The 22,463-nt window shown below is 37.9% G+C and overlaps 1 protein-coding gene and 1 non-coding gene across 5 annotated transcripts in view; one reads left to right on the top strand and one right to left on the bottom strand.

Moving 5' to 3' along the window:
• The window catches only part of MAGI3 (membrane associated guanylate kinase, WW and PDZ domain containing 3), a 298,141-nt gene that overhangs the window by 88,658 nt on the left and 187,020 nt on the right, over nt 1-22,463 (top strand). The gene's annotated exons all lie outside the window — the stretch shown is intronic.
• LOC127493781 (U6 spliceosomal RNA) lies at nt 6,736-6,842 on the bottom strand. Its single transcript, XR_007924325.1, has one exon. It is a non-coding gene; the product is annotated as a U6 spliceosomal RNA (small nuclear RNA).

Raw genomic sequence — 22,463 nt, 5'->3', positions numbered from 1 at the left:
CCAGTTCAAGTCCTGACTGGTCCTCTTCCCATCCAGCTCCCTGCTAATGTGCCTGGGAAAACAGTGGAAGATGACCCAAGTGCTTGGGTCCCTGCACCTACTTTAGAGACAGAGGAAGCTCCTGGCTCCTGACTTCAGCCTGGCTCAGCCCCAGCCCTTGCGGCCATTTGGGGAGTGAATCAGCAGATAGAAGATTCTCTCCTTGTCTCTCTCACTCTTTCTGTAACTCTGCCTTTAAAACGAACAAATGGCCGGCGCCGTGGCGCCACGGCTCACTAGGCTAATCCTCCGCCTTGCAGCGCCGGCACACCGGGTTCTAGTCCCGGTCGGGGTGCCGGATTCTGTCCCGGTTGCCCCTCTTCCAGGCCAGCTCTCTGCTATGGCCAGGGAGTGCAGTGGAGGATGGCCCAAGTGCTTGGGCCCTGCACCCCATGGGAGACCAGGATAAGTACCTGGCTCCTGCCATTGGATCAGCACAGTGCACTGGCCGCAGCGCGCTGGCCACGGTGGCCGTTGGAGGGTGAACCAATGGCAAAGGAAGACCTTTCTCTCTGTCTCTCTCTCACTGTCCACTCTGCCTGTCAAAAAATAATAAAAAAAATAAAAATAAAAAAATTTAAAAAAACCCAAATCTTTAAAAAGTAAGGCAAACATAATTTGAAAATGACAAAAGGATAATTAAGCATTTATTAATGTTTGGATATAACTAAATTAGTCTACACAAAAATTGATAAACTTTGATATTCATTATTCCTATATTCATTGCCTGCAACACTTTGATTCAGCAACTTTTTTAAGAAATTTTTTATTTGAAAGAGTTACAAAGAGAGAGACAGAGAGAGGAATGTCTTCCATCCACTCCCCAAATGGCCACAACAGATGTAGCTGAGCCAATTTGAAGCCAGGAGCCAGGAGCTTCTTCCAGGTCTCCCATGTGGGTGCAGGGGCCCAAGGACTTGACCATCTTCTGTTGCTTTTCCAGGTGCATTAGCAGGGAGCTGGATCAGAAGTGAAACAGCCGGGACTTGAACTGGTACCCATATGGGATGCTGGTGTCACACGTGGCAGCTCAGCCTGCTGTGCTACAACACTGGCCCCATAACTTATTTTTTTAACTAAGGATTTAACCTAGGGTTCTGAGGGCAGTGGCATTCCATGTGACTGATTTATATTATTGTTCTGGTTATGATATCTACAAAGATTTTGGCTCTTTGCTGGTATTGTTTTTGCCTGTATTGCTTTGGAATGCAGTAATATCTGCCTGATTGAGGTTTGGGGGAAAACTTTGTTTTGCTTAAGTACCAGTCTGTTAGAACATTACGGAGCTTAGCTAGGAAGTGGACAGAAAGTGATACAAAGAGTAAATTAGGAAAAGGAGAGAATGAAAAGAAAAGTAAGAGTTGTTATTGCATTGATACTTACTATACAGAGTTTTCGGATAATACAGAGTATTTGTGAAGTAGGGCCTCATAGAGGATTATAGAAAAGAATCTTCTTATAACTATTATTGTACCTATAATTGTACATGTTTTTCAAAATGAATTTAGTTTCATTACAAAATTTCCAGGAAATACATTTACTTGATTAAAAATCACAATTAAAATTATCATTAAAACACATCTTCATATTTAGAAATTGTGGTATCATCATTAATGTGGAATCTCTTATACCTGGAAGGCATTTGAATTCTCATAAAATACAGTTTGTTGATTTTTTTAAAGATATATTTATGTATTTGAAAGTCAAAGTTACAGAGAGAGAGGGAAAGAGAGAACATGAAAGATCTCCATTTACTGGTTCACTCCCAAATGGCCCCAATGTCTGGGGCTGGGCCAGCCTGAAGCCAGGAGCCAGGTGCTTCTTCCAAGTCACCTACACAGGTGCAGGGGCCCCAGTAATTGGGCCATCTTCTACTGTTTTCCCAGGTGCATTAGCAGAGAGCTGGATCACGAGTGGAGAAGCCAGGACTAGAACTGGTGCCCATATGGGATGCTGGCTTTGCAGGCAGTGGCTTAACTGGCCATGTCATAATGCTGACCCCTAATTTATTTTTATTTATTTGTTTTTTAAAGATATGCTTTTTATGGTTTATTTGAAAGGCAATGTGATAGAGTGAAGGAGAGACAGAGACAGAGTTAGATCTTCTATCTGCTGGTTCACTCCTCAAATGGCCACATCACCCAGGGCTGGGCCAAGCTGAAGCCAGGAGCCAGGAACTGCATCCTGGTCTTTCACATGGGTGGCAAAGGCCCAAGTACTTGGACATTATCTGCTGCCTTCCTAGGTACATTAATAGGAACCCTGATCAGAAGGAGGAGTAGCTGAGGTTCAAACTGGCATTCTGATATGGGATGCCTGCAATTGTAGGTAGTGACTTAGTCTATTGTACCACAACACCAGCCCCTGTAGTTTATTTTTGAAGGAAGAGATTTATTTTTTGAGAGCCTTTCATAACATCATTGCCACTAGATTGCATTAAAAGCTACCAATTTTTATCCCAGTAATTTCTTTTTTAAATTTTTGTTATTTTTAAATTTGTTTTTAAGCAATAAAATTTCATAAGTACAATGTTAGGAATATAGTTATTCTTCCCACCATACCCAACCTCCCACCCACATTGCCACCCTTCCTTCTCTTCCCCCTCCTCTTGCCAGTCCCATTCTCCATTAAGATTCATTTTCAATTAACTTTGTACACAGAAGACCAACTCTATACTAAGTAAAGATTTCAACAATTTGCATGCGTACACACACACACACACACACACACCCATCTGGGAACGAGTTTTACAGTTACATCTTAATACAACTCATTGAGGACAGAGGTCCTGCATGGGGCGTTAATGTACAGTGACTCTTGTTAACTAAACCATTAACACTCTTATGTATGACGTCAGTGACCACCTGAGACTCTTTTTTTTTTGTTTAATTACCATATATTTATTTATTTATTTTTATTTTATTTAATGAACATAAATTTCCAAAGTACAGCTTATGGATTACAATAGCTTCCCCCCCATAACTTCCCTCTCACCCACAAAACTCCCCTCTCCCACTCCCTCTCCCCTTCCATTCACATCAAGATTAATTTTCAATTATCTTTATATACAGAAGATCAATTTAGCATATATTAAGTCAAGATTTCCACAGTTTACACCCACACAGAAACACAAAGTGTTAAATACTATTTGAGTACTAGTTATAGCATTAATTAAATACCTGAGAGTAATTGTATATTAATTACAGAGTTCAACCAATCGTTTTAAGTAGAACATAAAAAATACTAAAAGGGTAAAGTATTAAGTTCTTTTTTTTCTTTTTTTGTTTGTTATATAGTTTTTTTTTTATTTAATAAATGTGAATTTACAAAGTGCAACTTGTGTATTGTTGTGGCTTCCCCCCGCCCAAACCTCCCTCCATCCCGTGGCCCTCCCCTCTCCCACTCCCTCTCCCATCCTGCCCTTCATTGAGTTTCATTTTCAATTACCTTCATATACTGAAGATCAGCTTAGTATATACTAAGCAAGGATTTCAACAGGCTGCACTCACACAACCGCACAAGGTATAGGGTATTGTTCCACTAGTAGTGTTGTTTTTAAGTTTCATAGTAAAACACATTAAGGACAGAGATCCTACGTGGGGAGCATGTACCCAGTAACTCCCGTTGTTGATTAACAATTGACACTCTTATTTATGATGCCAGCAATCACCCGAGACTCTTGCTATGAGCTCTCTAGGCTATGGAAGCCCCTTGAGTTCACCGACTCTGAACTTGTTTAGTCAAGGCCATATCACAGTGGAGGTTCCTTCCTCCCTTCAGAGAAAGGCACCTCTCTCCTTGATGGCCTGTTCCTTCTGCTGGGGTCTTGTCCACCAGAATCTTTCATTTAGATTGTTTTTTGCCACCGTGTCATGGTTTTCCATGCCTGTGAGACTCTCATGGACCTTTTAGCCAGATCCAAATGTCCCAAGGGTTGATTCTGAGGCAGGAGTGCTACCATTCTATGAGTCTGCTGTGTGTCCTGTTTTCCCCGCAGGATCATTCTCCACCTGAGACTCTTGATGTGAGCTGCCTAGGCTGTGGAAACCTTTTGAGTCCACAACTCCATCAGTATTTGGACAAGGCCATAAGCAAAGTGGAAGTTCTCTCCTCCCTTTAGAAAAAGTACATCCTTCTTTGATGACCACTTCTTTCAACTGGGGTCTCATCCACAGAGAATCTTCATGTAGAACAATTTTTGCCACAGTGTCTTGACTTTCCATGCCTAAAATGCTCTCATGGGCTTTTCAGCCAGACCAGGAAGCTTTAAGGTCTGATTCTGAGGTCAGAGCGTTACTTAAAGTGATTGTCATTCTATGAGTCTGCTTCCCATGTTGGACATTCTTTCCTTTTTAATTCTATTTTTATTACCAGACACTTGATCCTTATTTATATGATCTCTTTAACACTTAATCCTATCTATATGTTCACTTTAACACCTAATATGATCAGTTTAGTGATTAAGATGGCATTTTTACCAAGTTTAATGGGATTTTGGAGTCCTATGACATGTTTATAAACTGTACCCTTAGAAGTCTGTAGGAACATATGCAGAACTATACAGCTTTATAGTTACAAACTTCCTCTTCCCTGTCTTATTCCCACTCTTATTTTTTTACTGAGATCTACTTTCAATTGACTTTATACACATGTGATTAACTCTATGTTAAGTAAAGAGTTCAACAAATAGTATGAAGAAAAAAAAAAGAAAACGAAACTATTCCTCAACAGTCAAAACAAAGGGAGCTCAAGTCATCCTTTCTTGAAGTGTCAATTTCGCTTCTACAGATTTCATTTTAGGTGCTCTATTAGTTCTCACAGATCAGGGAGAACGTATGGTATGTCCCTTCGGGACTGGCTTATTTCACTAAGTATGATGTTTTCCAGATTCATCCATTTTCTTTTCTTTTTTTTTTTAACTACTGTGTAGTATTCCATAGTGTACATATCCCATAATTTCTTTATCTGTTCTTCAATTGATGAGCATTTATGTTGATTCCATGTCTTAGCTATTGTGAATTAAGCTTCAATAAACATGGAGGTGCAGATAGCTGTTTTGTTTACTGATTTCATTTCCTTTGGGTAAATTCCCAGGATTGGGATGGATGGATCATATGGTAGGTCTATATTCAGATTTTGAGGTATCTCCATACTGTTTACATTCCCTCTAACAGTGGATTATTGTACCTTTTTCCCACATCCTCGCGTGCAGTTGTTTATTGATTGCTGTAGGAAAGCTATTCTAACTGTATCCCCATAATTTCAAACTTGCCAGTATCTTAAGGATATGGTTAAAAAGAAGTTTTATATAAGGACTCAGCAGTTTTTTGAGCAAATTAAGAGTCAGAATAGCATTTAATTTCCTAAAGAGTTCATACTATGTATATCCTTGAGTGGTGCTATTTTTGAGGTGTTTAATCATTCTGAGGATTCCAATTTGCTCATGTAGAAAGTAGCAAGAATGATATAATAGATGAACTTTTTTAGGGGGCCGTAGATTTATTATTTTGACCAAACCATTGTCTCATGGTATTTAAGGCCTTTGACAAGCTGGAAATCTTTCTTATTTAATTTACTGTCACAAATATTTTTGAATTAATCATTTTGATCATTTTGCATACTTATGAATTTTATTTATAGGCTTCCAGCTGAAGTAATTAGCTAGTCTTCACTCTAACCCTCATCAGCAGTTCTTGCTGTTTTTCCTATTATTGTCAGAGAGATCACTGTTTACCTTGCCATCCTATGTAACAGGCACTATCCTAATTGCTGTCAATGCAGTCTTTCTAATTCAGTCTTGGTGAGGACTCCATTGATATACAGGCTGTATTCTTATCCTCAGTTTTACAGAGGAAATGGAAACTTATAGAAATGAGGTCATTGCCCATTGTTCGCACCTGGAATGAGTTGGAGCCAAACCTCTAGCTCAGGAGTGTTTATTTTTGAAGTCCGTGCAAGCTTTAACCTCTTGATAGCGCTTCCTGTATATGCAGTCACTAAGTACTATTGAATTTACTCTCTAAATTAGACTGGAGAATCTTGCTCAACTTTTCTTCCCCTGGTATTACCTATGTTTGGATTTTTCATCATCCTTGTCTTGATTCTTATGTTAGCCTTCTTGCTTGTCTCCTTGTGCCTAGTTTTGTCTGATACAGTAGATGGTTCAGGTCAATTAGTGGTTTCCTCATTACCTGTATATTAAAGTATAAGATCTTCAACATTTATAAGCTATCTCCAGTTTATATTACCTGCTTACTTCCATTTTGTATTATATTGTAAATTCCATGAATATCAAGGTTAACATTTTTATTCCTGACCTTATTTTTTTATACACATAGTAACCCCTCAGTGACTAGGTGTTGACTTAATAATGTAGACCTAGGTAGGATCTTGGCTTAACAATTCAGTGTGTACTGAATTGAAATTAAAATGCCTTACTTTGGGGAGTAATAATAAAATCATTTTAATATATTAATAAGTCAAACATTGTTTTAACATAGCCCTTAATCCTATTAACTTGAATAATAAGATTTTAAGATTATTTGTAGTTGTTCAGTGTTCCAAAGGAACCTTTTTTTCTGGAAGGGAATTAACAATTGAAATATAGCAAAAGCTTGATTAGGTTTTGAATAGTTATAGTAGTACAGATTACAAATGAGTAGTCATTGACTCCTTATTTTTTTTTTATTTTATTTTTTTAATATGGAACGCTTCACGAATTTGCGTGTCATCCTTGCGCAGGGGCCATGCTAATCTTCTCTGTATTGTTCCAATTTTAGTATATGTGCTGCCGAAGCAAGCACAATTGACTCCTTATTAAAAATTTCACTGCTGACAAGAAGTTATTGAAGTTTATGTAAGTAAGTCTGTAATCAGGACAATTTATGATGCTCCAAATGTGTCCATGATTCATGAGTCACTCTAAGGGAATAAGGTATACAAATGGTATAATCTATACTTGGATTTGCTTTCACAACCCCTTAAAATTAATTTAATCAAATTATTTGATTTAATGTAACTTTTATTCATGTAAAATATTTAATACATTAAAATAATAATATAGATTTAATTATGTGAAAGTGTTACAGAGAGGGAGAGGTTATTTTTATTGATTTATTTGAAAGGCAGAGTTGGAGAGAGAGAGAATCTTCCATCCACTGATTCACTCCCCAAATGACTGTAATGGTCAAGGCTTTGCCAGGCCAAAGCCAGGAGCTTGGAGCTTCTTCCAAATCTCCCACATGGGTGCAGGGGCCCAAGCACTTGGGTGATCTTCTGCAGCATTCCCAGGCACATTAACAGGAAGCTGAATCGGAAGAAGCAGCTAGGTATGGAACAGGTATGCAAATGGGACGCCAGTGTCACAGGCAGCAGCTTTACTCACTACACCGCAATGCCGGCCCCACAACATTTCTTTTTAAGTTCTTTTAATCTGAGGTTGAAAAGGATATATATGTATATATATGTGTGTGTATGTGTGTGTGTGTATGTGTATGTGTGTGTGTGTGTATTTACCCTGGCAGAATTAGACAGTGATAGAGAGAGACAGAGAGAGAGTTATAGACAATGAGAGAGAGACAAAGAGAAAGGTCTTCCTTTCGTTGATTCACTCCCCTAATGGCTGCCACGGCAGGTGCTGCACACCGATCCGAAGTCAGGAGACGGGTGCTTCCTCCTGGTCTCCCATGCGGGTGCAGGGACCCAAGCACTTGGGCCATCCTCCACTGCCCTCTTGGGCCACAGCAGAGAGCTGGATGGGAAGAGGAGCAACTGGGACAGAATCCGGCACCCCAACCGGGACTAGAACCTGGGGTGCTGGCGCCGCAGGCAGAGGATTAGCCTAGTGAGCCATGGTGCCAGCCCGAAAAGGATATATTTGAAAAGTGATAAGAAGTTATTGGTTACCAGTTATGACATTATTTTTAAAAATTATTTTTTTATTGAAAAGGCTAAAAGAGAGCGCACGAGTGCTGTTCCATTCAATAGTTCACTCCCTAAATGCTTGCAAATTTAGGGCTGGATCAGTCCAAAGCCAGGAGCCAGGAACTCAATGTTGGTCTTCCAAGTAGATGGCAGTGACCCCAGCACTTGAATCTGCTGTCTCCCACGGTATGCATTAGTAGCTGAGTTGGAAGCAGAGGAACTTGTTGAACCAGACACTCCAATACTAGATGAGGGCATCCCAAGTGGCAAATTAACTAATACAAGTGCCCAGCCCTATTTTTTTAATCAAAAAAATTATCAACTCCCAACTTGACTCTCACTGGGATTAAACATGACAATAGGTCTGATCTGATTTCATCATCACTTAAAAAAAATCATCTATTATTTTTCACTTTATGTTTCTGTGTGAGAGCAAACTGTTGAAATCCTTACTTAATGTATACTAAGCTGATCTTCTGTATATTAAGTTAATCGAAAATGAATCTTGATGTGAATGGAAGGGGAGAGGGAGTGGGAAAGGGGAGGGTAGTGGGTGGGAGGGACGGTATGTGGGGGAAGCCATTGTAATCCATAAATCATACTTTGGAAATTTTATATTCATTAAATAAAAGTTAAAAAAAATTATTTATTTGCAAGAGAGGGAGAGGTAGAACAAACAAGAATAAGAACAAGATACATTGTCCATTTACTGGTTCTTTCACTAAATGTCCAAAATAGTCAGGGCTGGCAGAAACCAGGAGTTGAGAACTCAAACCAGGTGTCTCACCTGGGTGCCAGGGACCCTACTACTTAAAGTATCACCTGCTGCCTATCAAGAAGCTGGAACTGTAACTGCAACAGGAACCTAAACCTAGGCACTCCATTAAGGTGTGTATGTGTCTTTACCCCTAGGCCACATGCCTGCCCCATGACATTGTTAAGGGAGTGCAGTGGAGGATGGCCCTAGTCCTTGGGCCCTGTACCCCATGGGAGACCAGGAGAAGTACCTGGCTCCTGCCATCGGATCAGTGCGGTGCGCCGGCCGCAGCGTGCTGGCCACGGCGGCCATTGGAGGGTGAACCAACGGCAAAAAGGAAGACCTTTCTCTCTGTCTCTGTCTCTCTCTCACTGTCCACTCTGCCTGTCAAAAAAAAAAAAAATTCTGGACTTGAAAAGAAAACTTTGGTATGAATTTTAGCTTAGCGAATCATTTAGAACACTCTTAATAGTCTTCTGCATGGACTGTTGCCCTGAAAGAATTGAATGAAATGATTAAAAGCATCATTTTCTTATTCTTTACAAATACCAAGGTTGTTGTAAGTAAAAGTACTTAAAATGTAGTGAATATTACCAAAATTAGAATAAGACATTTCCATTATAACTTCAGGTTTGTTTCTAGTCATTTGAACTTTCATTATTTGTTATGTGATCCTACTAAAATGTAACATTTCTGTCAGAAGTATATGCATGCTCCAGTTGTTTCTATCCTCACTAGCTTTTATTATGTCTCTCTTTAGCCATTCTAATGGGTAAGAACTGGTCTCTAAGTTAGTTTCTTTGTAATATAGTATTACACAAAGATAATAATTTTCTAGTTTAAAGAAACTTAACTAATTTTTTGTTCTACAACTGCTATTAAAAAATTGAAATCTATGTAAGTATAGAAGCTCCAGATATACAGTTATGTATTAGTTTTTTTTTTTACTTCACATGTAAATGTTTCATAAATGTTTCTGGTATTCCATACCTAATAAACTTGAGAACTATTGTTTATATATTTAAGGCATTAATAAACAATATTCCTATACTCATAGAATATGCTTTTTAGTTTTTTCATAAATTTTTGTTGTTTAAGCCACCTAATCTTCTTCTTCTTCTTCTTTTTTTTTTTTTTAGGATAGAGTTATTTATTTGTTTGAAAGGTAGAGTGACAGAGGGAGAGGGAAGGAGAGAGCTTCCATCTACTGATTTACACCCCAGAGGGCAGCAACAACCATGTCTGGGTCAGACTGAAGCCAGGAGCCAGGAACTGCATCATGTTCTCCCACACGGGTGGGCAGGGGCTCAAGTACTTAGAACCATCACCGTTTTCTCAGGCACTCTAGCAGGAAGCTGGATTGGAAATAGAACAACCAGAACCTTTAATTGGCCCTCCAATATTTATTTTATTGAGCATTTTTATTATAAAAGAACAGTTCTCTAGTCAGCATATTCGTATTGATTCTTACAGGTTAGAAATTAATTTGAATAACATTCTAAGCCCTCCCTTTAAAAATGTGCCAATCTTACATATTGGTAGAATCATGTAAGTGCAAAGTGAAAGATCAAATGACTAAAAATAAAAACAAACTATGAAAGGAATATGTCCTGTTCTAATTTTGGTAATATTCACTATATTGCAATTGAAAAAAACTAAACCCTGGAAGCACATCCATTCAAAAGAGATCACATCTTGGAAATTCTGGTTAACTATCTGCTATGGTATTATTTTTTCAGTAGATTCAGTTCAGTATTGACATTCAAGTTGCTGATTTTTAAAGAAAAATGTTCTTAATATATCTGAACAAGTGAAGTTGGTCTATCATTTGTATTGAAGGAGACTATTCTTAGTCAACTTTGTCATTGGGATTATACTAGCTTGTAGAACGAGCTGATAAACTCCCTGTAAGGATTAGGTGCTATTTTAGGCCTTAACCTCCAAACATGACCTTGAGCTAAATGACTTTGAGGATATGTCGCTGAAATCTTGTTTTAGGTTTTTTCAGGTATTCTTCATCTTCTTGGATTAGTTTTAATAATTTATTTTTCTAGAAAATCTGTAGATTTTAAAATCTTTAATATGAAATTGTATACAATACTATGTATATTAAATATTTCCAAATATATAATTATATAACATCTCATTTTTATGTCCCATTAGTCTCACTTTTTGATACCAGGTGTTCCTGAATTTGCCATAATGAAGATCAATTCTGGATCTAGGTTATACTTTAGCTTTTGTTCTTCATATGGAACATAGACAGCATTTAAGGAGGTTTTTTTTTTTAATTTTTATTTTTTTAGTTAGAAGAGGAAAGTATGGCCAAGCAGGTATATCCCTATGGGGAAATATACCATTAAAAGGAAAAAAGTAATTCTAACAGTTAATAGTTTCCTCTAAATAGAGTAGCATTTTCTTTATTTATGAATACTTTTTTTTTTTTTTTTTTTTTTTTTTTTGACAGGCAGAGTGGACAGTGAGAGAGAGAGACAGAGAGAAAGGTCTTCCTTTGCCGTTGGTTCACCCTCCAATGGCCGCCGCGGCCAGCGCGCTGCGGCCGGCGCACCGCGCTGATCCGATGGCAGGAGCCAGGAGCCAGGTGCTTTTCCTGGTCTCCCATGGGGTGCAGGGCCCAAGCACCTGGGCCATCCTCCACTGCACTCCCTGGCCACAGCAGAGAGCTGGCCTGGAAGAGGGGCAACCGGGACAGAATCCGGCGCCCCAACCGGGACTAGAACCCAGTGTGCCGGCGCCGCTAGGCGGAGGATTAGCCTAGTGAGCCGCGGCGCCGGCCTTATGAATACTTTTTTTTAAACAAAGAAAGTAAGTATAGCATAAGTAATCCTGATCGTAATTGCGAGAACAATGTCCATACACAGTAGTTATGGCTTCCACCTTCCAATGGCTGTCCTTCAATTAGTTAAGCTAAGCAAATGAGGATGTTTGGATAATAAATGTTCCCTCATGATTAGTTCATCTCAGTAGTGATTCTGAAGTATCCTATTATAAATGCCAATTACAAGCATGTCAGAATGACGAATTTTTGCCCTGGACAGTTAGTTTTTGTTGTTGGAAAGAGTCAGGGAGAGAGGAGAGAAGGTTGAGAGAGAAAGAAGTAAAGGAGGGAAGGGGAGGAAGGCAAGATCTCAGTGTTTTTCTTTCCTGAGCAAAAAAAAATTGTAAATTGTAGATTTACCCAAAGAGGAATTTCCTCCAAAGACCTTGTTTTTCTCAGCTTTCCCTTTTAGGAAGAGGAAGGACTGAGAGACAGGAAGGTGAATGGAGCAGTGTTGGACCTAGAGGCCATGTGCCTATCCTAGAAACATAGGAAGTCAAATCAATGTAGTTGTAAGGTGTTCTGTTGGGGAATTAAAGTGCAGTGAAATCTTTTAATATTAACTCATTTTTGGAGATTTGAGCTAAATGACTACAGAATTTTAATCTGAAATCCATTCTGCAGATTCATGACCTGTCTATAGGATCTCTGTATAATTTCGTTAGGACATCAGACTTAGTTAGCCAAGTTGGTTTAATTTCTGTGCACACACATACGCGCGCGCACACACACAGGAACTTCATTGTTTCCTGAAATTTTTAGGGCTTTCATTATTTGATTTCTGTGTTATGATGTTGAAATGTAATACTGTGAGTTTACATTAACAGTAAAGGTATTTTCTTTTTTCTTTAGTTTTAAAGAAAACACAGAGTCTTTTGTAGTGACTTGTGATTGAGAATAGTTTCTTAGAATCAGCTGCTTTAATAATATTTTGTAGGGAGCAAAATGTCACAAACACAGTAGTTAGTATATTTTTTACTCTATTGATTTGAATAGAATTAAGCAACTTCTGGTATGATCTATTTATTCAGCAAGGTGGCATATTAAACAGCAAGAAAAGTAAATTGAAATAGTGGAGGAACAAGGAAGCCAGGAGAAAGGAAAACCCAAAAGTAGAAATATTGAATGAAGAAACTTTATGCAAGGTACTGAAGAGGTTTTCTTTCTTAACACCACCAAAATAATGTGGCAGGAAGTTTTACTTTTATAATTCATTATCAAGCAGGTAAAAGTAGAATCAGCAGTTGACCAACAAATCAATAATTCCACTTTGCATGCAAAAGTCAAGTCCTTATAACTAGGCAATTATATATTATATATTATAATTATTTAAGCATATATAAGCATAAGTTATAGGTTCTTTATGGGAAGGCAGACCAGCCCAGCTTATTTTCAGTATCACCTAGTGCTTTCTTGTTTGTAAAGGATACAAATGGAACCATTCATTGACTAAGAAATTGAAAATTCTAGTTAAGGTAGAGCATTTTACATATATATATATATATATATATATACACATATATATATACATACACGCATTCTATGAATATTTTATTTTTAGCTTAAAATAATGTAAATACCAATTAAAGGTAGTCTTATTTTTCTTACATAACCAACCTATAATGCTTAACTGCTATTTCCAATTCCAATTTTGCAAAGTAGGACAAGAACTTAGATATTTGCAAAGCAAATTGAATATGTAGTCTTACATAGTTTTTGCTCTTTTTTTTTTTTAAGATTTATTTGTTTATTTGAAAGAATTACTGTGAGAGAGGGAGAGACAAAGAGAGAGAGATGAGAGAGATCTTCCATCCAGTGGTTCACTTCCCAAATGGCTGAGATGACCAGGGCTAAGCCAGGCCGACGCCAGGAGCTGGGCGCCACATCTAGGTTTCCCATGTGAGTGCAGAGACCCAAGCACTAGGGCCATCCTGTGCTGCTTTCCGAAACGTATTATCAGGGAGCTGGATCGGAAGTGGAGCAGCCAGGACTTGAATTGGTGCCCATATGGGATGCTGGAGCTATAAAGGGCAGGTTAACCCACTACTCCACAGCACTGGCCCCTTGGTTTTTACTTTTAAAATAATGATTTCTGTTTTAATTTTAACTTTTAGAGACTTACCTTTCCATAACTTTCAGTGTTTTCCCAAGGTATTCGTCTTAGTTTCCATAGGTACACCCCTTTATGTGCTCATATTTCACAAAATTTAATTAATATTAAATTTCATAATTACAAATTGGCATAAAAGCACAATGAAAATGAAACACAAGCATGCATTTTAACTCAAAAACAGAATGTGAAGGTATATTGCTAATGGAGCAGCCTATTCAGTTTAAACATTTATTTTTCTGTGGCCAAGTATATGTATTCAAACAGATATACAGAACTAACCATAAATACAGTGAAGATGAACCTATCTGGTGATTTTCTGTTATGTTTGATTTGGCTGATTGGCTGTTGCTTGTTTTCTTCTTTAGGAACATTTAGCTATGATAGTCCTTTATGGTTCATATCTTTAATAATAATATTTGGTGAGACAAGTTGTTGAGGAGCTAATTATGCATATTAATATGAGAAGAAAGCAATAGGCAGTCTGATTTCAGAGTTTGTGCATTTAACCATTGTGTCCCACCACTTCCCTTTGTAGGAAATACTAACACACCACTCTAGTCCATGATACAGTAAGTAGATAATAAAGAAATGATGTATAAAAATATAATGCTTAATACTATATTAAACATTATACTCAAAAATCAGTACACTGCTTTGTTTTCAAATACCTCTAGAAGACTTACTAAAACTGACATAATAGTAAATTAGTAAGGAACGAAATTATGCAAGCCATTTATGTAAACAAATCCCAAATAGAGTTATAAATTAATAAACAAAAGTCAAAATATTGATTTGATCAATAGTTGTCATTTGGGATGAGTAATTTACTTGTTTTAAATTAGGCTTTGGGATTGGTGTTGTAGTTCAGTGAGTTAAGCTGCCACCTGTGACATCGGCATCCTAGTTCAAGTCCCAGCTGCTCCACTTCTGATCCAGCTCCCTGCTAATGTGCCAAGGAATGCAGTGGGGGATGGGCCCTTGCCATTCACGTGGGAGACCAAGATGGAGCTCCTGGCTTCAGCCCTGGATATTGCAGCCATTTGGAGAGTGAACCAACGGTTGACTAAGCCTCCCCCTCTGGCCCTTCCTCTACCTTTTCCTTCTTTCTCTCTTCTCCCTCTCCCTTCTCCTCTTCTCCCTCTTTCTCCCCTCCCTCTCTATTTCCATCAAATAAATAGTGAATAAATTTGGCTTCAGTCTCCTTCCTGCTGAGGGTCACTCAGTCCAGTCCAATTGTTAGTCTGGCTCAGTTCCTAAAAAGGAGCAAGAGTACCTAACTGCTTCTTACCACGAAGCAACTTAATTTAGGCTGTGAAGTCAGAATAATATATATGTCCAGGTCACACATTTTTATGTCACTTAGTAGGTATGTGACTTTGGGCAAGTTACTTAACCTCTCTTGTCTCTGTTACCTTATTTTAAAGTTAAGGATTAATATCCATCCAGCAGAATTTCTGAAGATTAAATCAATTCATATGAAGTTCTTGTGGCAGTGCCTGGTATATAGTATATGTTCAATAAATGATAGCTATCATGGTTCATCTCAACCTTAAAAAAAGGAAGATAATGAAATTGTTATTGGAAATATGCCCAGAAAGATGGAACTGAGGTATGAAGTAATGGAAAATTGGCAAGAAAAAAATACACAAGAAGTAGCAGAACCAGTTAAGATATATATGAAGAATTAGTGTGGGACCTGGAATAGTTGTAGTTATAAACTTTACCTTTTGTTCATTAAAACAGAAATACTGGATCAAGATCACAAGGAAAAATAAATTGAAAGAAAGAAAATAATAGAAATGACATAGAAATTGGGAAGTTAGAGACAGAAATACAATGGGATAAATAGAATGAACTTTCTTAAAAATCCTGGGAACCTACAGCAGATCTAACCAAGAAAAAAGAAAGAAGGGAATCGTTTTTGTAATTTTTTTCAAAGATTTATTTATTTACTTGACAGTCAGAGTTACACACAGAGAGAAGGAAAGACAGAGAGGTCTTCCATCTGCTAGTTCTCTCCCCAATTGGCTGCAATGGCTGCAGCTGCTCTGATCAGGAGCCAGGAGCTTCTTCCAGGTTTCCCACATGGGTACAGTGTCTCAAGCACCTGGGTCACCTTCTGTTGCTTTCCCAGACACATTAGCAGTGAGCTAGATTGGAAGGAAAGCAACTGAGATTGGAGTCGGCGCCCAGCTATGCCACAGCGCCGGCCCTGATTTCTTCTTTTTTTAATATCCATATTTTTCCAAGTCTTTGCCTTTTCTTTGTTTTTTCTTTTTTTTTTCTTTTTCTTTTTCTTTTTTTTAAAGCAGTGCAGCTTTTATTTTTAAGTTAATTATTTGAGAGAGAGAGAGAGAGAGAGAGAAAGCAGCAGGACTCTGACTCCCTAGTTCACTACCCAAATGCTTATAATGGCCCTGGATTTGAAGCTGGGAAACAGGAACTCAGGGAAGTCTCCCCTGTGGGTGGCAGGAACCTAATTACTAAAGCTATCACTGCTGCCTCACGGGGTGCGCATTCAGTAGGAAAGTGGAGTTGGGACTGGGGCTGGATATCAAGCCCAGATAATCTGATATGGATGCAAATGTCTTAACGGGCATATTAACATTGAGTGCCTGCCACCATTTTTTCTTTAATTATGAGAACAGTTATTCTGCCTTTCTGTTAAAGGACAAAAGAAAACTAAATGGTTTTATTGACACATTCCTCCAATCATTGTAAGAAATAATTTCTATTAAACTGTTTTATAGCATGCATATATACACATGGAAAATGATAATCCAGTTACAAATATGGATGGGAAAGTCAATATAAAATTTTAGCAAATCAGATTTAATAGGATATTAAATGACGGTATGCTGTAATCAGATAAAATTTATTTACGGAATTTAAAAATGTGGGTGATATTAAGTAAAAAATGAAGAAATACAAGGACACCTTAACTGATGCCAGAAAAGAGTTTAATAAAGCACAGTAGTTCTATAAAAATCTTTAATAGTTAGGATTAAGACTGCTTTAGTTAAAAACAAAAAAAGAGGAATTTCTATCCAAAACAATAGCCACGGTCATGCTATATGATGAAATGGAGATGTTTCTGTGAAAGTACAATAACAAAATTAAAAACACAATAAAAAAGTTGACTAATTCACCTCTGTCCATTAATTTGAGTAGGAAGGAAGATGCATCAAGTTCTGGACAATGCAATAAGACACAGCAGAAATTAGAAGCAGGACTTTTGGAGAAAAGGAGATAACAGTTCATATTACTTGTAGGTGAAATGATTCTACCTAAACATAAGACTATGAAAGAGAACATGGAAAACTATTAGAATTAATAAAAGCAGTGTGAATTAATTTGAAAGTTAAAAAGTTGGATAAAAACTAAAGTTAGTGACTTTTCTATCACATAATAAATTAGCAAATATAGTGAAAATTGCTTCATTTACTATAGAACACCCTAATGAAAAAAATGACAAATAACAAAATCATAAAATTCAACTAAAAGATATAAAAGAAAATTTAAAAGAAAAGTCATAGCATGATCCTGAATAAAATGATAGAATAAAGATATGAGTGTTGGGGCCAGCGCTGTGGCGCAGCAGGTTAACGCCCTGGCCTGAAGTACCAGCATCCCATATGTGTGCCGTTTCAAGACCTGGATGCTCCACTTCCAATCCAGCTCTCTGCTATGGCCTGGGAAAGCAGTAGAAGATGGTCCAAGTCCTTGGACCCCTGTATCCGCGTGGGAGACCCAGAGGAGGCTCCTGGCTCCTGGCCCCTGGCTTCGGATCAGTCAGCTCTGGCCGTTGCGGCCATCTGCGGAGTGAGCCAGCGGATGGAAGACCCCTCTCTCTGTCTCTACCTCTCTCTGTAACTCTTTCACATAAATAAAATAAATCTTTAAAAAAAAAAAAAAGATATGAATGCTTCTGAATTGCTTAATAGATTTACCATGCCAAAGTCTCAAAAATATTTACTTAAATATTTGACCAGATTCTCCAGAAAATTAACTTTATTTGGAAGAATAAATGTTTGAAAAAACTAAGACAGAATTTTTAATGAACAAAGGAGAAAATAGCTCTACCAAATACTGCATTTTTATAAAACAGCAGTATAAACAATATAAAACTAAAGAATGAACCCCAGAACTAGTTTTATTTTATATAAGAAATTAATTTGTGCATTTAAAAAGATGCTTCAAAATCAGGCAGCTACCTTCATTAAACAAAAGATAGATTCATGGCTGATAAACACATGAAAAATAGTGCTATTCATCATCAGGTAAATGCAGTTTAAAAATGTCATAAGATACTACCTTTCATATATCTATTACAATGGCTGAAGTTGAAAACCTTGACAAAACCAAGTGTTATCAAAGATGTGGAACCCTTAAACATTACTGATGAAAATATAAAATGTTACAACTGCTTTGAAAAACAGCTTAGCAATTTCATTTTTAAAAGTTCAACATAAACCTAATGATACAATTCAGCCATTCTATTGCTAGATATTTACTGAAGAGAAGTGAAAATGTAAGTTCCCTCAAAGACTTTTATCACATCAGTTTCAATCACAAAATATTGAGATGTACATAAAGTGATACAACCCCAAGCTAGTAACAATCAAAATATTAATTATCATGTGGATGGGTTAAAAAAGGGTATATCATGGACTAGTGAGATGGCATTGGTACATGCCACCTTGATGGGATTGAATTGGAATCCCCTGGTATGTTTCTAACTCTACCGTTTGGGGCAAGTCAGCTTGAGCATGTCCCAAATTATACATCTCTTCCCTCTCTTATTCCCACTCTTATATTTAACAGTGATCACTTTTCAGTTAAGTTTCAACACTTAAGAATACTAACTAGTCCAAGTGATCAATATCTGTTCACAATTGATCATAATGATAGGACTAAGAGTCAAAGGGATCACATAAACAAGACTAGTCTGCAAATACTAACCGATAGAATAAAAAAGGGAGAGAACAATCCAACATGGGAAGTGAGATACACAGCAGACTCATAGAATGGCGGATGTCCTAAACAACACTCTGGCCTCAGAATCAGCTCCTAAGGCATGTGGATCCGGCTGAAAAGCCCATGAGAGTGTTTCAGGCATGGAAAGGCAAGACACTCTGGTGGGGGGTGGGGGGGACCCTAAATGAAAGATCTCCACGAGAGGGATCCCAGTGGAAAGAACAGGTCATCTCAAAGAAGGGGGTACCTTTCTCTGAAGGGAAGAGAGAACTTCCACTTTGACTACGACCTTGTCTAAATATGATCAGAGTCGGTGAACTCAAAAGGCTTCCATAGCCTTGGCAACTCATGACAAGAGCCTAGGGTGATTACTGATGCCATAAACAAGAGTGTCAATTTGTTGAGTCAACAACAGGAGTCACTGTGCACTTACTCCTCATGTAGGATCTCTGTCCTGTCCTTAATGTGCTGTACATTGTGATTTAATGCTATAACTAGTACTCAAAGAGTATTTTTCACTTTGTGTTTCTATGTGGGTGCAAACTGTTGAAATCTTTACTTAATATATGCTAAACTGATCTTCTGTGTATAAAGAGAATTGAAAATGAATCTTGATGTGAATGGAAGGGGAGAGGGAAAGGGAAAGGGGAGGGTTGTGGGTGGGAGGGAAGTTATGGGGAGGGGAAGCCATTGTAATCCATAAGCTGTACTTTGGAAATTTATATTCATTAAATAAAAGTTAAAAAAAATTAAAAAAAAAAGGGTATATCTGTACAAGGGATGTACCATTACTCAGCAATAAAAGGGAATGATCCACTGATATATGTACAATGTAAATGTGTCTCAAAATCATGTAAGATTCTATTTATATAAAATTCTAGAAACTTCAGACTAATGTGTGTAGTGACAGAGCAACAAATAAATCAGTGCTTTACCTGACAACTGAAAAAGGAGTATGAGATTCTTTGGGGGTCAAGGAAGTGTTCTGTCTTTTGCTTGTGGCAATATAGTGCCTAAGATATATACTTATACATTTGGCACACCTCTAAGAATGGTACTAAAACACATGCTTTTATTGCTTGTAGGTATGTTTGCATGTCTCTCTCAAATAGCACATCCACTTTGTCAGCACATTCTGTTGGCTGCACTTTCAGAATGTATCCAGAACTCAATGACTTCTCATTATTTCCAATATCATCACACTAGTCTAAGCTATCACCATTGTCTTTTGTTAGGATAATTGTTTTAGAATTTTAGCTGGTATTGTGATGCTGTTATCTGCTTCAGTTTATCAGTAGCTGGAGTCATCTTGTAATAGTGTAGGTCATTTCACATCACTCTTTTGCTCAACACTATTTGGTGTCCATCATAGAATAAATCCCAGAGTTCTTAGAATAGCCTACAGACTCTTAAAGGATCTAGCTTCCTAATGTTTCTCTGACCTCATTTCCCACTGCTCTCCACTGCATACACTGCTGCTGCATTACCTTCCTCGCCTTTCCTGGAACAAGCCAGGCAGGACCCCTTTTCAAGGTCATTGACCTTGCTATTGTTGTCTTCTCTGATATATTTTTCCTCCAGATATTTACAGGGCTGTTCTTTCCTTTACATCTTTACTTACATCCATTTCAGAGGGGACTTTCTTGCCTAGCTTATTTAATACCAGGGCCACCCTATGAAGCAGAAAGTGATGGCTTAAGTAGCTGCGTCCCTGCCACCTACATGGGAGACCCGGAATGAGTTCTAGGCTTCTGACTTCCACCTGGCCCAGCTCACCTGTTGTAGGCTTTTGGGAAATAAACCAGTGAATGGCAGATGTCTCCCTGTCTCTGTTTCTCTGCCTCCCAGGTAAAAGTACATACATATATACATACATACTTGAGTATATAAAATCACTCCCAGTCCTCACCCTATTCCATATCCTGTTCTTTCCTGCATTGTATTTCTCTATAGTATTTAACCACCAATTGGCATGCTATGTTTTACTTATTGTTTATTTTCTTTTTTCTCTCTTCTAGCATGTTAGCTCAATGAGGACAGGGACTTTATACCTCCTCCCATTCCAACTGTTTTCATAGTGCCTGGAACATAGTAGTTATTTCACATATATTTGTAGAATGAATGGACTTGCACTGCATTTAAATCAAACTCTTTGAATATAAGGGATAAGGATAAGTTTTTGAAACAAATTTTTTTCTTTCAAGTTTTATTTTATTTATTCGAAAGGCAGAGTTACAGAGAGTGAGACACACATACACACAGAGACAGAGCTTCTACATGCGATTCACTCCCCAAATGGCCTCAAAGGCCAGGGCTGGGCCAAGCCAAAGCCAAGAGCCTGAAATTCCACCTGGGTCTCCCACATCGGTGGCAGGTGCCAAAGCACTTTTGCCAGCTTCTGCCACTTTCCCAGGTGCATTAGCAGGGAGGCTGGATCAGAGGTGCAGCAGCCATTGAACATATGGGATGCCAACATGGCAGGTGTGGCAGGCAGTAGCTTAACCCTCTACCCTGCAACACCAGCCTTCAGAAAGTTATTGTAAAATTTTTTCCTTTGCATTGTCCAATGGATGTTCTTTCTTCATCTTAAATAGGAAATTTTAAGGAACTGTTAAATTGGAGAATTAATTTGATATGTCACTTTCTTTATTTGTAAAATGAGGTAGGTAGAATGATCACCAAAATTTCATTTTGTGTGTGACCCCTCTGACTTGTTTTGTAGTTTTGGGGTACTGAAATACTCTCCTTTTGTTTCTTTCTATAAAGGGACATATGAGTGCCTTTATTTGCATTAGTCCTTATTCCTTTTTAAAAATTCTTGTATCTGTGGAACCCAAAGTTTGGCAAAGCAGCAGTTAATACTAGGGGAAAGGGTGGCGTGGAGTTTATCCTAGCTGATGGACTGAGAGGGGAAAAAAAGTTCCAAATGACTTAGTGTAGCCGGGATATATAACCTGAGAAAGAATTTGGACATAATTTTCTTTTATCTGCTGATGAAGGAATGTAGTGGAGGTTGTATCCCAGAAATTGGTTTAAAATTATAAATGTTAAGTCAGAAGAGAAATTAGAATGTGGTATACTATATTTCACATTTACATTTTCTCATTTTACTCTTGCAGATTGAACATATTAATCCTGGTAGTGTATTTGGAACTAGGACTGTATGTCAACAGTGGATTGATATACAAACATTTCTATTCCTTATTAAGAACACTGAGTTAAATGTGGGAATGGAAGTCATGTGCTATTCTGTAACACTTTTCATCTTGTCCTCAGCAGGAAGTATGTGGTAATTTTCACAGATTCCCTTTATTAACTAAATGACCAATGTTTATTGAATTAAGTGCTTGTCCCTGTTCTTGGTTGGAGAATACAGAGATTAGCAGGATAGTTTCTGTCCTTAGGAAGATTATAGTGCAGAGGGGGCAAACAGATAATAAATAATACATAAATACCATCATTTTAATTACCAATAAGACAATATTGATAAATGTGGGTAAGATTAAATAGATATGGTTGATTGTGAATGGCTTGGGATATGACAAGAGCTGTTAAGCTGGAGTCCGAAAAGACTTCACTGAAGAGGTGGCATTTGGATTGAGACCCAAAGCATGAGGATGAAGAGGAAGCCATAAGAGGATGTGATATAACAGCATTCCCAGCAGGAAGAACTTCAAATTGGCAAGCATTCAGTATGTATGGGAACAGAAAGGAGGCCAGGTTGGCTGAAGTATAGTGAGCAAGGGAAAGAGTAATAGGAGGTAACGTTGGAGAAGTAGTCAGACACCAGATATCATAGAAACTTTTGGGCCAAA

The sequence above is a fragment of the Oryctolagus cuniculus genome, chromosome 7 (assembly GCF_051225735.1).
Source record: "Oryctolagus cuniculus isolate XC-2025 breed Fujian yellow rabbit chromosome 7, ASM5122573v1, whole genome shotgun sequence".
In the NCBI taxonomy this organism is placed as follows: domain Eukaryota; kingdom Metazoa; phylum Chordata; class Mammalia; order Lagomorpha; family Leporidae; genus Oryctolagus; species Oryctolagus cuniculus.
Note: the sequence above shows the minus strand (reverse complement) of the source record. Positions and strands in the feature narration are given on the sequence as shown.